The 12,939-nt window shown below is 44.1% G+C and overlaps 1 protein-coding gene across 13 annotated transcripts in view; it reads right to left on the bottom strand.

The window, feature by feature from the left end:
- The window catches only part of PCDH15 (protocadherin related 15), a 572,690-nt gene extending 560,633 nt beyond the window's left edge, over window positions 1-12,057 (bottom strand). For all 13 annotated transcript variants that reach the window (XM_017733770.1, XM_008633276.2, XM_017733771.1 and 10 more), the window contains exon 1: window positions 11,823-12,057. The gene's annotated coding sequence lies outside the window, so the exon portion shown is untranslated. The remainder of the gene's footprint in view (window positions 1-11,822) is intronic.
- Window positions 12,058-12,939: the final 882 nt, after the last annotated feature.

Raw genomic sequence — 12,939 nt, 5'->3', positions numbered from 1 at the left:
GGAAAATATTGGGGGTGACTCACAGCACTGTCACCAAGACAATTCAGGTACAAAGGTCCATCTGTTGTAGGAGAAGTCAAAGTTTGGAGAAAACAAAAACCCAGCATGACACAGCTATTATAGAGCTGCTCAGTTAATGCCTTGTCATGAAAATAATAACCATGTCACAGAAGACAAGCTGCTAGGAATAAACAATAGCAGCCATTTCCCTTGAAAAATGGCCTGTCAAGAAGTGAACTGAATATTTTGAAGAGTTATTTAGGAAAAAAACCACGTGTATGGTGTTAACCCTGCACATCACAACGTAATAGAGCCTTTTAAGTGCCATAACCCAGCAGATTCCAGTACCATATAATGTCCTGGTGTCATGCCATGCTGTTTTAATGACTTACATCTGTTGCTTAAAGAATCCATGGCTTCCTGCCCCCCTAAGTCTGCTCCTTATTTTTCCTTAGTCGTGCCAGTTTACTCCCCAGAACAACACCCCCAACTCAAAGATCTCAAATGCATCCATACATAACACTTTTCCTTTTTTTTTGTTTACAAAAACCGATGTTCTTGCTGGACTGTGAAGTTTATGTCTTTGTTTACATTAATTATAATTCAGTTCAACCAAAACTAATTACGTAAGGGCATCTATCCAGGCATCCACCCTCCAAAATGGTTGGATGTAAATTTCAAATTTGAAAATTTAGGCTGTCCCAGAGCACTGCAGCCTTGCTCGTGCAGGTCACACTGGTCAAATGGAAAGAAAAAGTTGCCTTGTTTGCTTTTGCCTTGAAGCTTTCTAAAGAAAGCAATCAGGTAAATAATAATAGTAATAATAATAATAATGAAATTAACAGAGCAAGAAAAAAATCCCCTCCCAAATCTAAAGGCAAGACCTGAAAACAGCCAAGGATTTGAAGGCTACAAATGCAGCATTCCTTAGAAAAATTGGATTTTGGAAGGAAGTTTCTCTTGGGAGAACAGGCAAAGCCAATTCTCAGTGCAACACAATGATTTTCATTATATATTAGAGAACATATGGGAATGTTTGGGAATGCCACCTATGCCAAGGATTGTGAACACCAATCCAAACACTCGGATACCAGGAGAAATCTGGCACAGTTGCAGGATGTCATTTCATCTCCACTGCCTGCTCACTGAAAAATTTATGTGCCCATTACTTCCTTTGATGACTATAACGACGTCATTTACTCGGTCTAAAGTGGATGTCAGAATATACCTTGTCTTGATGACAGCAATAAAGAAATCAAAAAAAACCCCCACCATTCCATGGCAAAAAAAAGTGATTAAAATTGCTATGAAATTCCCATTACTGCTGGACTTCTGATAAAAATCATGACCTTGACAATCAGCACATCGAGGGAAGCATTAACAGGGCCACTGCTAAAAGGAAATCAACTCAAAAGTCAACAAGATATCATCAAGAACTGGAGATTGGATTACACTCCCAGACTAACCCCATGGCAGTAGCACATAACTTGGCCCGGACTTGCTAAGAACCAGGCTTTAAATGAGTTTGTCAGGCCCTATCTTACATTTGGGAATCTGCTGGTGACACATTTGCTTTTGGAGGTTGTTCAGGGAGGTCCAGGGCTGCTGCAAAGCCTCAGTGCTGCAGGGTGTGGCGTGAGTACATCTTTCTCTCCTCTCTGGCCTCAGCTGTTGCTCTTTTACACGGAAAATAATCTTGGTTTGGTTCTTGTCCCAACGTAAAAATGAAAATTCAACATTTCTGAAGCTGCCTCTTAAGACACAAAACACATTAAATATAAGCAGATTCCACAGCAGTGACCGACCTGTGTCCACAACAAAAATAAGTGGCATTTTTACAATTTTTGTTTTCCTGCCCCTGTTTTCCCTATTCTTACCACAATGCCTTCCTCTAAAAATCAATGCAATCCTTCCAGTTTGTGGATTTAAGATAAATTGATTGTACACAGAAAAGGTCACTTATTCCACTAAAATGTGAACTCTGGGCCTGTTTCCTCATGGAGCAGAGCCTGGGAGAGCAAAGCACTGAAGATTCCCATGACAGGAACTCTCTCCCCAAAGCTCTGTGTATTTGGGACAGTCCCTGTACCTCTCTGGGCCACAGGTTCTAGACAGAAAGAGAAATAGGGAATTGAGACAGCAAATTACTGCAAAACCTCTTTGAGCTCTGAGCTACAACACAAACATTGCATCAGAAAGTGCTTTCTTTGCCTGAATCTTTCTGCCTTTACAATTTAATGCCCAAAACCACTACACAGATACCACTGCATCTGTGGTAATAAAGCAACAATTCCAGTGTAAAAACAAATTCCGTGGTAATCCCCAAAACAGCTCTGAGAAGCTGTTTTACCTGTTCCTGTAAACTCATTTTCTAAGCACGTATACCCAGGCATCCATCCTCAAAAATGGTTGGATATAAATTTCCAATTTGGAAACTTGGACTATCCCAGCCAGGAGAGCACTGCAACCTTGCTCATGCAGGTAACATTTACTAAATGGAAAGAAAAAAATGCCTTATTTGCTTTTCTATTTAAAGTTTCTCAAGAAATCAATTAGACTAATAATAACAATAACAATAATAATAATAATAATAATAATAATAATAGTAAATGAAGCAAAGAAAAAAAACCCACCCAAACCTAAGGGCAGGACATGAAAACAGCCAAGGATTTGAAGGTTACAAATGCAGAAAAATCAAACTTTGGCAGTTAGATTTGTGGGTGAGCTGGGGACCGAGTGGATTTTGACTACGCTTAGTTCAAGCACATGCTAAGGTTAGGAAACATGGGCTGAGAAGTAGCAACATCAACGCTGCAGCTCTGATCATCTCCATGAGGATAATTTAAGAATATTTTGTGTGCATCTGCTGAGAAGCTGGGTTGATAACTTGGTCTCACTTGTCAGACTTCCACACCTGCATCCAACGTGTCTGCAACTAGGGAAGAAGTTATCCATGGACACCAAGGGATATAACATTGGCCTGCAGGGAAGCAGCCAATCATTTAATCTTTGGATGCTTAAAACACCCAGGCTTTTCCGCCTGCTTTCTGTAGCAACAGGATGAGGCAGAATGGCTTCAAAACCAAAGAGAGAAGGTTTAGACTGGGTATTAGGAAGGAATTGTTCCCTGTGAGGGTGGGCAAGCCCTGGCACAGGGTGCCCAGTGCTTCTGTGCCTGCCCCTGGATCCCTGACAGTGCCCAAGGCCAGGTTGGACATTGGGGCTTGGAGCAGCCTGGGACAGTGGGAGGTGTCCCTGCCCAGGGGGTAGGATGGGATGGGCTTTAAGGTCCCTCCCAACCCAAACCATTCTGGGATTCTGTATTTTCAGATCCCGTCCTAGAGGCAGGCGCACTTCTATGACTCCCAGACTGCTCCCAACTTCAAGGCCCTCAGGAAGACTGGAGCTGTCTCATAATCTGCAGGCAATCCAGCACATTTATCATCCCAATTAGGGTCTCTGGCCTCTGTGTTCTGGGCCTGGTGAAGTCCTAAACCTTTACAAGTAAGGTGGTGTTCGGTCCAAGGTTGGACTTGATGATCTTGGAGGTCTTTTCCAACCTCAATGGTTCTATGATTCTGAGCAACAGGAAATTCCAGACAGAAATCAAAAAACCCCAGAAGCGACTCAAGATCCTTGAAGTGTGAGTGCTTGAGTGCTGTGGGTGCCCCCTCTGCAGGGTTTGGGGTGGGGTGGTGGCACACAGGTCGGCAGAGAGCCTGGGATTCAGGCTGTCTGAGCCCAAGCTGCTCAGCAGAAAACAAAGCCCACGTGACGCACACTCTGTCCTTTTGCCCTCTCTTTTCTCCCCAAAGGGAAGGGCCAAAGATGCTCTCAAAGTCAGGGGTTTGTCTAAGACCTGGGAACACCAACCTTCCATGGATAAATGAAGAGCCATTAGATGCACAATCCTTTTCCAGTCAGACACAGCATCTTGGAAAAGCTTTAAAGGCTTTTCAAACAAACAGCCACTTCCAAGAGATTATCGCTGCACCGACACAGAACCCTGTACATGGCTGTTCTTATCCAGAATTTTGTTTAATAGATAATTGTTCTCTGGAAAGCAGTAAGACAATGTCTGCCAGTACAAGTACTTCTCAATAAAAGCCCATTTTTCGTATTCCAGCTCCACGCTGGCTGACCTGAACATTCAGAGCCTGCATGTGTGAGACATTTGATACACCCCTCGTTAAAGTCTTCTCCAGCAGGAAACGTTTCCACTCTCCTTGGCAAGATGCCAGCAGAGCCCCAAGGACACAACAGGATTTACACTGTTAGTGTACAGAGTCAGAAGAGCTATTTCTTCTGTTGACATTCTGCTTGCATTGAAATAGACAGAGAAAAAAATCTTCCTGTTTAAGGGACTTCCTTTAAGCTGGAATTTAAACCATCTGATACACCAGGAGAGGTCTGAGGTACACAAATACAGCCCAGTCTTATTTAGAAAATTAAATATATTGAATATATGGGGGCTGGGACTAGATGATGTTTAAGGTCCCTTCCAATTCAAACCATTCTGGGAATTTTTTTTTTAGTTTATTTTCTAAGGTAAACAGAGTTGGTAACAGAGGTGTGATCTGAGTGTGAAAAAGCAAACCTGGTCCGAGAATATGTCCTGGGACAGAGACCTCAATCAGGATTGCCCTAAGACCTTGACCAGCAGGCTTTCTACCAGTCAGCCCTGGAGAGAAAGAACTGTACTAAGTAAAACAAGTACGAAAATTCTCTTGTTTCTTCTACATAAAATGACAAGTTTAAATTTCACATTTTCTCAAGGACAGATATTAGACCCACAAGCAACAGAGAAGCCCCCAGAAAACAAACCAATGCACAAGGCTTTCATGTCATGTCTGAAAGATCATATAAATCTATCAGAAAGGTTAATTCATCTACTAGTACAGAGGTTTAACCTTTAAGGTATAAGCAGTGCTGGGTTTTCTTTGCAATGTCAAACAATGGAGCGTTATCCTGAATCTAAAACTTAAATTAAATGAATGACATTTTCTAAATGAGTGACTTCCCAGTTGTCCAGGAGAATCCATCTGCCTGTGTAAGCTCCAGGTGCCATTCCGGTGTGTGTCAAACTGCCAACCCCAGCCCGACATTTGGGATAAATGCCTGGAAGGTGGGAGCACTCCTGCCCAGACACATGGCTGGAGTGAACATTCTTGAAGGCAAATTCCACATCGGTCAAACCCCTTCTCATGAACTGCAGCCAAACAGGCAGAAATAATAATCTGAAATCTTCATCAGCAGAGCTCAATCCTCAGGTTACCTCATCCTATTTAAGCTTGCACTCCCACAGAGAAATTGCAGGGGCTTGTCCATCCCAAACGTGTTCTCATTTCTGACAGCGAACCTGCTAAAAGCAGTAAAAACACATTTGCTGCTGAGATGGGGAATGGGCATTAGGGGATTTTGGGCCTACTCCTGTTCAGGCAGATCCTCTGAAACACTCAGCACAGTGCCAGGAGTTAGAAAGGCCATTCCAGAGCAGGCTGGAGGGCTCATGGAATATCCTGAGCTGGGAGGGACCCACAAGGATCATCCAGTGCAGCTCTTGTCCCTGCACAGACACCCCAACAACCCCAGCCTGGGCATCCCTGGCAGCGCTGTCCAAACGCTCCTGGAGCTCTGGCAGCCTCGGGGCCGTGCCCATTCCCTGGGGAGCCTGGGCAGTGCCCAGCACCCTCTGGGGGAAGCACCTTTCCCTGATCTCACCCTGAGCCTCCCCTGGCCCAGCTCCAGCCACTCCCTGGGTGCTGTCCCTGTCCCAGGGAGCAGAGATGGGAGCTGCCCCTCAGACCATGATCAGCTCTGCACTGAGGCTCCTCTGCTCCAGCTGAACAAGCAAAACGACCTCAGCCCTCCCAGAACCAGGCAACCCAGTTCTTCACCTCCAATCATGTCAAAAGCAGAAGCCAAGGCAGTGGAACAAGGAAAGAAGAACCCCCCACATCTTTGCACCTTTCTCCCTGTCCACCATTTCTAGGCCAGGTGTTCATTAAGCCATGTTCAGTTCAGGCGCTCAGTAACTTGCAGTGGGTTTCTCCTCTAAAACCACATCTGCTCTTTCTGCTCTTCCCTTTAGCGTGTATGAACTTCCAACATCCCCTGGAATTGTCCCAATGGGGTGAAAACTCCCCTCTCCTGTTTGCATTGAGCCCTGGCTCCTGCAAGCTTCAGCTGAGGTCTTTAAAGCAGCAGTGAGCAACTGATTCTTTACTCTCCACACAGCACATTTTTAATGTATTGGTTAGTCTTGACTGGACATTTTCACAGAACCACCTACTGCAAGTTCAAACTCCTGCTCCCAAATGGCAGCAACCAGATCAGAGATGGAGTTAAAATGACTTCTCTCTTGTGTATCTTTTGCCAATTACACTGAATTTCACTTGGCATTTTAACAGCAGTCCCTCTCACAGGGTCCTCTGCAGACCTTCCTTGTCAGCTCTTGCCTTCAGAACCCCCAAAGCAACTTACCGCCATCACTAAATATCCTCATGTGTCCACAGTAAGCCTGTTTTTCAGGATATACTGAACAACAGAGATCCTGATGTGCTTCTCACTCCAGTGGTGAGCCCCTTCCCTCATGAGGACTGATCCCAGGCTTTTAACCCCCATTTCCTACTTTCTAATCCATTATTTGTCCGTGGAAGCATTTCTTTGCTGAAGTTCCCACTAACTTCTTTAAAACACACTGGTGAGGAGCTGAGGCCAAAAACTCTCGGTACAGAATCCTTCTCCAAAATCCCCATCCATTGTTTGCTGCCCAAAAAGCCACTTTAACCAAGAGGACTCACCTGAAGGTAGTGGCTCGAGTGGGTACAAATACACCAGATGTGCGTCATTAGAAGAGCTGGACAGGCTGTATCACTGTGCTCTGCAGCAGCAACAAAATTAGTGCCCTCGAGTCTGACAGCCTCCCAGGGTGAAGTTTTTGTACAAAAATCCTCCTTTTAACTTCTATCAGAGGTGGTTGTTGTTTTCTCAAGAAGTTTGCCAGTGGATATCACAGAATCTTTCGATTACATCTGAGAGACTCTGCATGCAGCTGGAAGTTGACAGGTCCAGAATCCCAGAAATGCAGAATTGACCCTGTGCAGGCCAAGGGCAGGTTGGTGCTGAGGGACTGCTTTTTGGAAAAATTATTTATTAATAGGGAACACCAACAGACTGAATTAGAAAAAAATGCCATGAAAGACAACCTACAGCCCTTCAAGGGCTATAGGGCACCTAAAAGAAACTTTATCTCTAAGCTGGTTTGGGCCACTTAGAGAGACTTGTCCATGGTCATAAGATAAGCATATCCAGTTTACATTTTTCTGGCAAAATACCCAAATAAATCAAAGGCCATCAGGTTTCCCTCTCCTTATCATACAAATAAATCACAAGCATCAGGATTATTTTATTAAATTAATTAATAAATGTGTTATTATTATTAAATGTATTGATATTGTTATATGTTGTCTTTCTGATTACAGCACACCACAATAGCTTTTATGTTCTGCACAATGAACACTGTCATTCAAAGGAAATTTATTCATGCAAGCCAGTCACAAAGAGCACCAAAACCTTCAGTAAATACACAGCCAGTATCTTTCCAGAATAGATGTTTTTGTGCTAAATATTGCTACTCTTACGTTTCAAAAAAAACCAAAAACTTAAACCTTCCTTTCTAAAGCAAGAGTATTATTGCAAGGTAACAGCAACAACTGCTTTTGACAATTTAGATACCATACAGGAAACTGTGAGACTTCCAGAGCTATCGGCCTCTAATCACTTTTCGTGCAGTCTGACATGTGAAGTCCACTATTTAAACACCACAGCTGCTTAAATAAAAGCAGGAGTTTGAACATTCCCTCCTGCTACTGATTCTTTCACATACTCAAAGGCGCACATTTTCAAACCAATTCATTCACACATGGATTTTTTCAGCTCAGGAGGACCTCATTTCCTGAACAACCTGAGAACCACCTGTGGACTTGAACTAAAAATGGAAGGACTGAGTTACTGTGAGTCAGTCAAAAACAGATCATTCCAGACTGGATAACAGTTGATCATTTTCAGCTGTCTCACAGAGAAAACAATCCTGGAAGTGTCTGAGGGATGAAATCCCTCTCAGGTTTTGTAACACCACTTTATCTGGTTATACCTGACTCGTTCTGTGTGACACAGCAGCTTTCCTAAAGGGAAAGTTAAACCAGATTATTCTGCCTGACCTTGGACAAGGGGTGGAGGGACAGGACACAGGGAATGGCTTTCCAGTGCCAGAGGGCAGGGATAGATGGCATACTGGCCCCGAATTGTTCCCTGGGAGGGTGGGCAGGCCCTGGCACAGGGTGCCCAGAGCAGCTGGGGCTGCCCCTGGATCCCTGGAAGAGTCCAAGGCCAGGCTTGGAGCAACCTAGGACGGTGGAAGGTGTCCCTGCCCATGGCAGGAATGAGATGTCCTTCAATCATTGGCCCCTTCCAATCCATTCCGTGGTTCTATGAAAAGAAAAATGACAAAAAAATATATTCCCATGTGCTGCAGAGAGTTCACTGAGTGTTCTCTTTCTAAATAAAGCCCCCGACATATGATTTACAAGTGCCAGCATTTGCTGCTCCCCTGACTTTGGGCAGCACTGAGCATCTGCTCCCTCCCTACCCCTTCCCTTTTCTGAACCACGTTTTTAGTATATTCTTGTATTGTCCAAGACAGCCATAACTGGAGTTCACTAAATAAATTTGCTCGAGAAATTTATACAGGGTTTGAAAGTTTAATGCAACTGCCAAAAGATTTTGGAGCGCTGGGAGAATTAATCTTACTACTCATTACATTTATTGATTCCAATCAAGCTCCCAGACATCAGCATAGGTGCCACTGCTAAGAAATAAAAAGTTTCCAGGAAATCTCTACGTAAATCTAAAGTGACTGCCAGCTTTGGGGAAGGGAAAAGAGCTAAGGAAGAGGTGTGTAATCTACATGCCAGTAAATGCTGGACTAATAGGTTACCAGCCAGCACCTGAGGAGCTCTCTCCAACACTGCTTTGATAACCAGCTCAGGATGAGACTTCATCCCTCAAGCCTGCAAAAGGGCCAATACTCGTAACAGGGTTTTCTCTTTCAACACTCTGTGAATTCCATTAGGGATGAAAAGCAAAAAGGCACTTCCACACACAAAGGCTGGGGTTTTTTTCTTTTCTTTTTTAATTAGAAGCTGAATCTAGTTGAAGGTAGAAGCTGAGCAGCCATGAGATCATTCTACACTAAATAAATAGAAAGAATAACTTTGTTGCTACATCTGCCCTCAAGAACAAGTGGAGGCTTTTCCTTTGAGGATGGAAGAAAACATGACTGTGAGTTTTGGAAATCATTTACCACATTTGCTTGAGTAAACCCGAGAGAAAAAGAGCATTTGTGAAAGGATGAAAAATAATGACACGAGTTTTTTGTTCCCTACAGCTCCTACTCCAACCCCACGCCAGGACTGGAGTGCAAACCACAGCTAATGCTGATGGAACACCACAATCCAGCCAGCATTTGGAAGAGTTTGGTTGAGCGCAGCACGAGAAAACCATTTTATTTACATGATAGGAAACTGGTTATAACAAAATTGGTTTTCACCTATTTTTCGTGTGTGTGTGTGTGGTATAAATTATACAAGGCTACGCTGGAAAACACTTGGGAAAAGAATTATTCCAAGAGTTTGCTGCAATTCTGAGTTTCTGAAGTATCATTTTTACTTGTAGTGGTTGCAATAAATAAGAGCAGTACTGACAACAGGCTCGTGTGAAGGACCCTTCTGGATCACCTGAGGTAACAATTTCTTGAATTGGTTGGGACGGTTCATAATATAAGCGAATAAATATTTTAAAACTTTCCTGTTTCTGAGCATTTTGCTTTCAATTTAAATTTATAAGAGAACTGCAATGCTAAATAGAAAAACACCAGTAACTTGTCAGAATTCCTTGATGTTTGCCATTTTTGCATAAACACAGCCTAGATGTAGTTTAATCCTAGCTAGGCCTGACAAAATTAAATTAAATATAAATTATAAATAGTTATCAGCCTGTTCAGTTTGAATTTTCTATTTTTCTGTGTCATCATTTGACTTTGTAAATGAGTCTGATTTTGGGACATGCTCTTACACAGCAGTGTAAAAAGTAGGCTGTAACTTCCTGTCTAGGCTGATTACAAATCTGTTGTCTCCACAAAAACAAAGGAATTTACTGCCTGGGTAACACCTAACCTAGCACACGAACCTATCAGGCAACAGGATCAACCTGTGGCATTTTATGTGCCAGTCTTTGTTAGCTGATGATGCTGGGAAGGTTTTGCTGCTCCGCTCCTGCCACAATCGAGAGTTTACTCCTGACACATTGTCTGACTAGCCCTTGTAACTGAAAACACAGGTACAACCCTAAAAACCTCACAGCAATTTCATTCTCTATTAACTCAACCTCACCAGGCCCCTGGGACCCACCTTGGCAGAGGGAGTATCAGCTAGGAGAGAATGTGCTAAAAGATAACATGTAATATTAAAAAACAACCAACCAAACAAAAAAACCTCCCAAAAATAATCTATTTTAATGTTGCCTTTTGCATGTATTTGGAGATGTCACCGAGAATCACCAGCACAGAAGTTAATTAACCAGGCTGGCTGGCAAAGGTAACAGATGTGAGTACAGTAATCTTATGCACTGGAATTAATGACATCAAGTTTTAGGTGATGCCACAAATAAAGGTCAGGTTGTACTACTGAGGCGATCAAGAACACAAACTGCAAATCTATTGCAACATTTAATAACCCCCATTCCCACAGGGCAGGAACCCTTTCAGGCAGCTGAGTGATCAGCAAATACTTAAATGTCACACCTGGCAAATTACCCAACCTGTGCCTCCCACGTCAGACGCTTCCCGTTTAAAACCCAACAACAGCAGCTCTGTTTCTGATGCACGGAAGACAATTCACACTCTCTTTCTAATTGCCACTAATTGCCAGCTATAATTTTATCTGCCACAATTGCAACCCTGAAAAGGATGCTTTCCATCAGCTGCAAACAGATAACAAAAGGCTGGAAGGGAACATTACTCTCATGTGTTTGGATATCCCCTGCAAACCCTGGTTAAGAATGTTTTATCCAGCCCCACGGATTTCAAGAATTTCTTGAATTCTATAGAATTGGGACTTAAAAGCATCGAGTAATGTGATAACTGATCTCATCTTCAAGCTACTTTTGAGAGCCTCATTCTTACTCTCCATTTCCATTCTGTATTTACCTGATTTCAGCCTCCTACAAGGATCTTGTCCTGCTCCTGTCTGTCACTCTAGTCTGCCTCCAGTATTGAAGCATTTAATTCCATCTCTACCCCTCTAAACTGTCAGGTAAGAGTCAGCTCCTGGGAAATTTTTATTCCCAGGACATTTGATCACCAGAACCAACCTAAAATTAAACATTAGGTAAACTTACTAAACTCAAGCAAATTAACACATGCAGTTCCTCAGGTAACTTTAATAAAGACACATATTAGGGACAAATCACAAGGTTGGACACCAGGGGGAATTTTTTCGTGGAAAGGGTAGTCAGGAATTGGAAGGGGGGCATTGGTGGAGTGCCCATGCCTGGAGGTGTCCAAGGAAGGCCTGGATGTGGCACTCAGTGCTCTGGGCTGGGGACAAGGTGGGGAGTGGGCACAGGTTGCACTCCATGGTCTGGGAGGGCTTTTCCAGCCTCAGGGATCCTGGGATTTTGGGACTGTTTTCTTTAGCATTAAAAAAGTGTATTCCCCGCATTTAACAGCTAACCCAAAAATGAAATTGAAAAAAGCCCCTCACCTTTCAATCCTGGGTGTGCGTGGCTTCCAGTAAAACCTCCAGTTGACTGCACTGTATCCCTTGTTCTCCTCTGGGCACTTTTCTTCCACAGCTCCCCCAGCCTTGCTTGTCAGCTGGACCTTATTCCACTGCCATGCAGAAGCACCCTGGGCAGCATCCCCGGAGCAGCTCACTTGTCCTCGCCCTGCACTCGCTCAGCAGGCTCCTCGTGGTGCTGCTGGCAGGGACAAGCCCATGCTCTGTGGGAGAGAAAGCCAGGGTAAGAGAGGAGACAACTCAGAATGCACAGCCAGACTTGGAACGTGACACAGTTCGGAGGGCTGGGACAGGGCAGCTGCTCTGCTGTGAATGATCCCAAGGGAAGTGCCTTCCAAAACGGTCATAGCTCTTAAGATCAAAGGATGGACTTGGCCCTTATTCTCCCCCAGCCTCTTTCTAGGTATTTTAGACTGGCAGTAAACAGCTACAAAAATCCCAAAATGGTTTGGGTTGGAACCAACCCCCCAAACCATCCCCAGAATGGTTTGGGTTGGAACCAATCCCCTAAACCATCCCCAGAATGGTTTGGATTGGAACCAACCCCCCAAACCATCCCCAGAATGGTTTGGGTTGGAACCAATCCCCTAAACCATCCCCAGAATGGTTTGGATTGGAACCAACCCCCCAAACCATCCCCAGAATGGTTTGGATTGGAACCAATCCCCTAAACCATCCCCAGAATGGTTTGGATTGGAACCAACCCCCCAAACCATCCCCAGAATGGTTTGGGTTGGAACCAACCCCCCAAACCATCCCCAGAATGGTTTGGGTTGGAGCAAACCCCCTCAACCATCCCCAGAATGGTTTGGGTTGGAACCAACCCCCTAAACCATCCCCAGAATGGTTTGGGTTGGAGCCAACCCCCTAAACCATCCCCAGAATGGTTTGGGTTGAACCAACCCCCCAAACCATCCCTAGAATGGTTTGGGTTGAGCCAACCCCCCAAACCATCCCCAGAATGGTTTGGGTTGGAAGGGACCATAAAGATCCTCTTGTTCCAAGCCCCTCCTGGAATATTTCCTAGAAAAGGAGTCCTGCTCAGTGCACTGTTCCTCGGATGGGAAAAAAAGCCCCTAAA

This window comes from Corvus brachyrhynchos, unplaced genomic scaffold (assembly GCF_000691975.1).
Source record: "Corvus brachyrhynchos isolate BGI_N302 unplaced genomic scaffold, ASM69197v1 scaffold334, whole genome shotgun sequence".
Taxonomy (NCBI): Eukaryota; Metazoa; Chordata; class Aves; order Passeriformes; family Corvidae; genus Corvus; species Corvus brachyrhynchos.
Note: the sequence above shows the minus strand (reverse complement) of the source record. Positions and strands in the feature narration are given on the sequence as shown.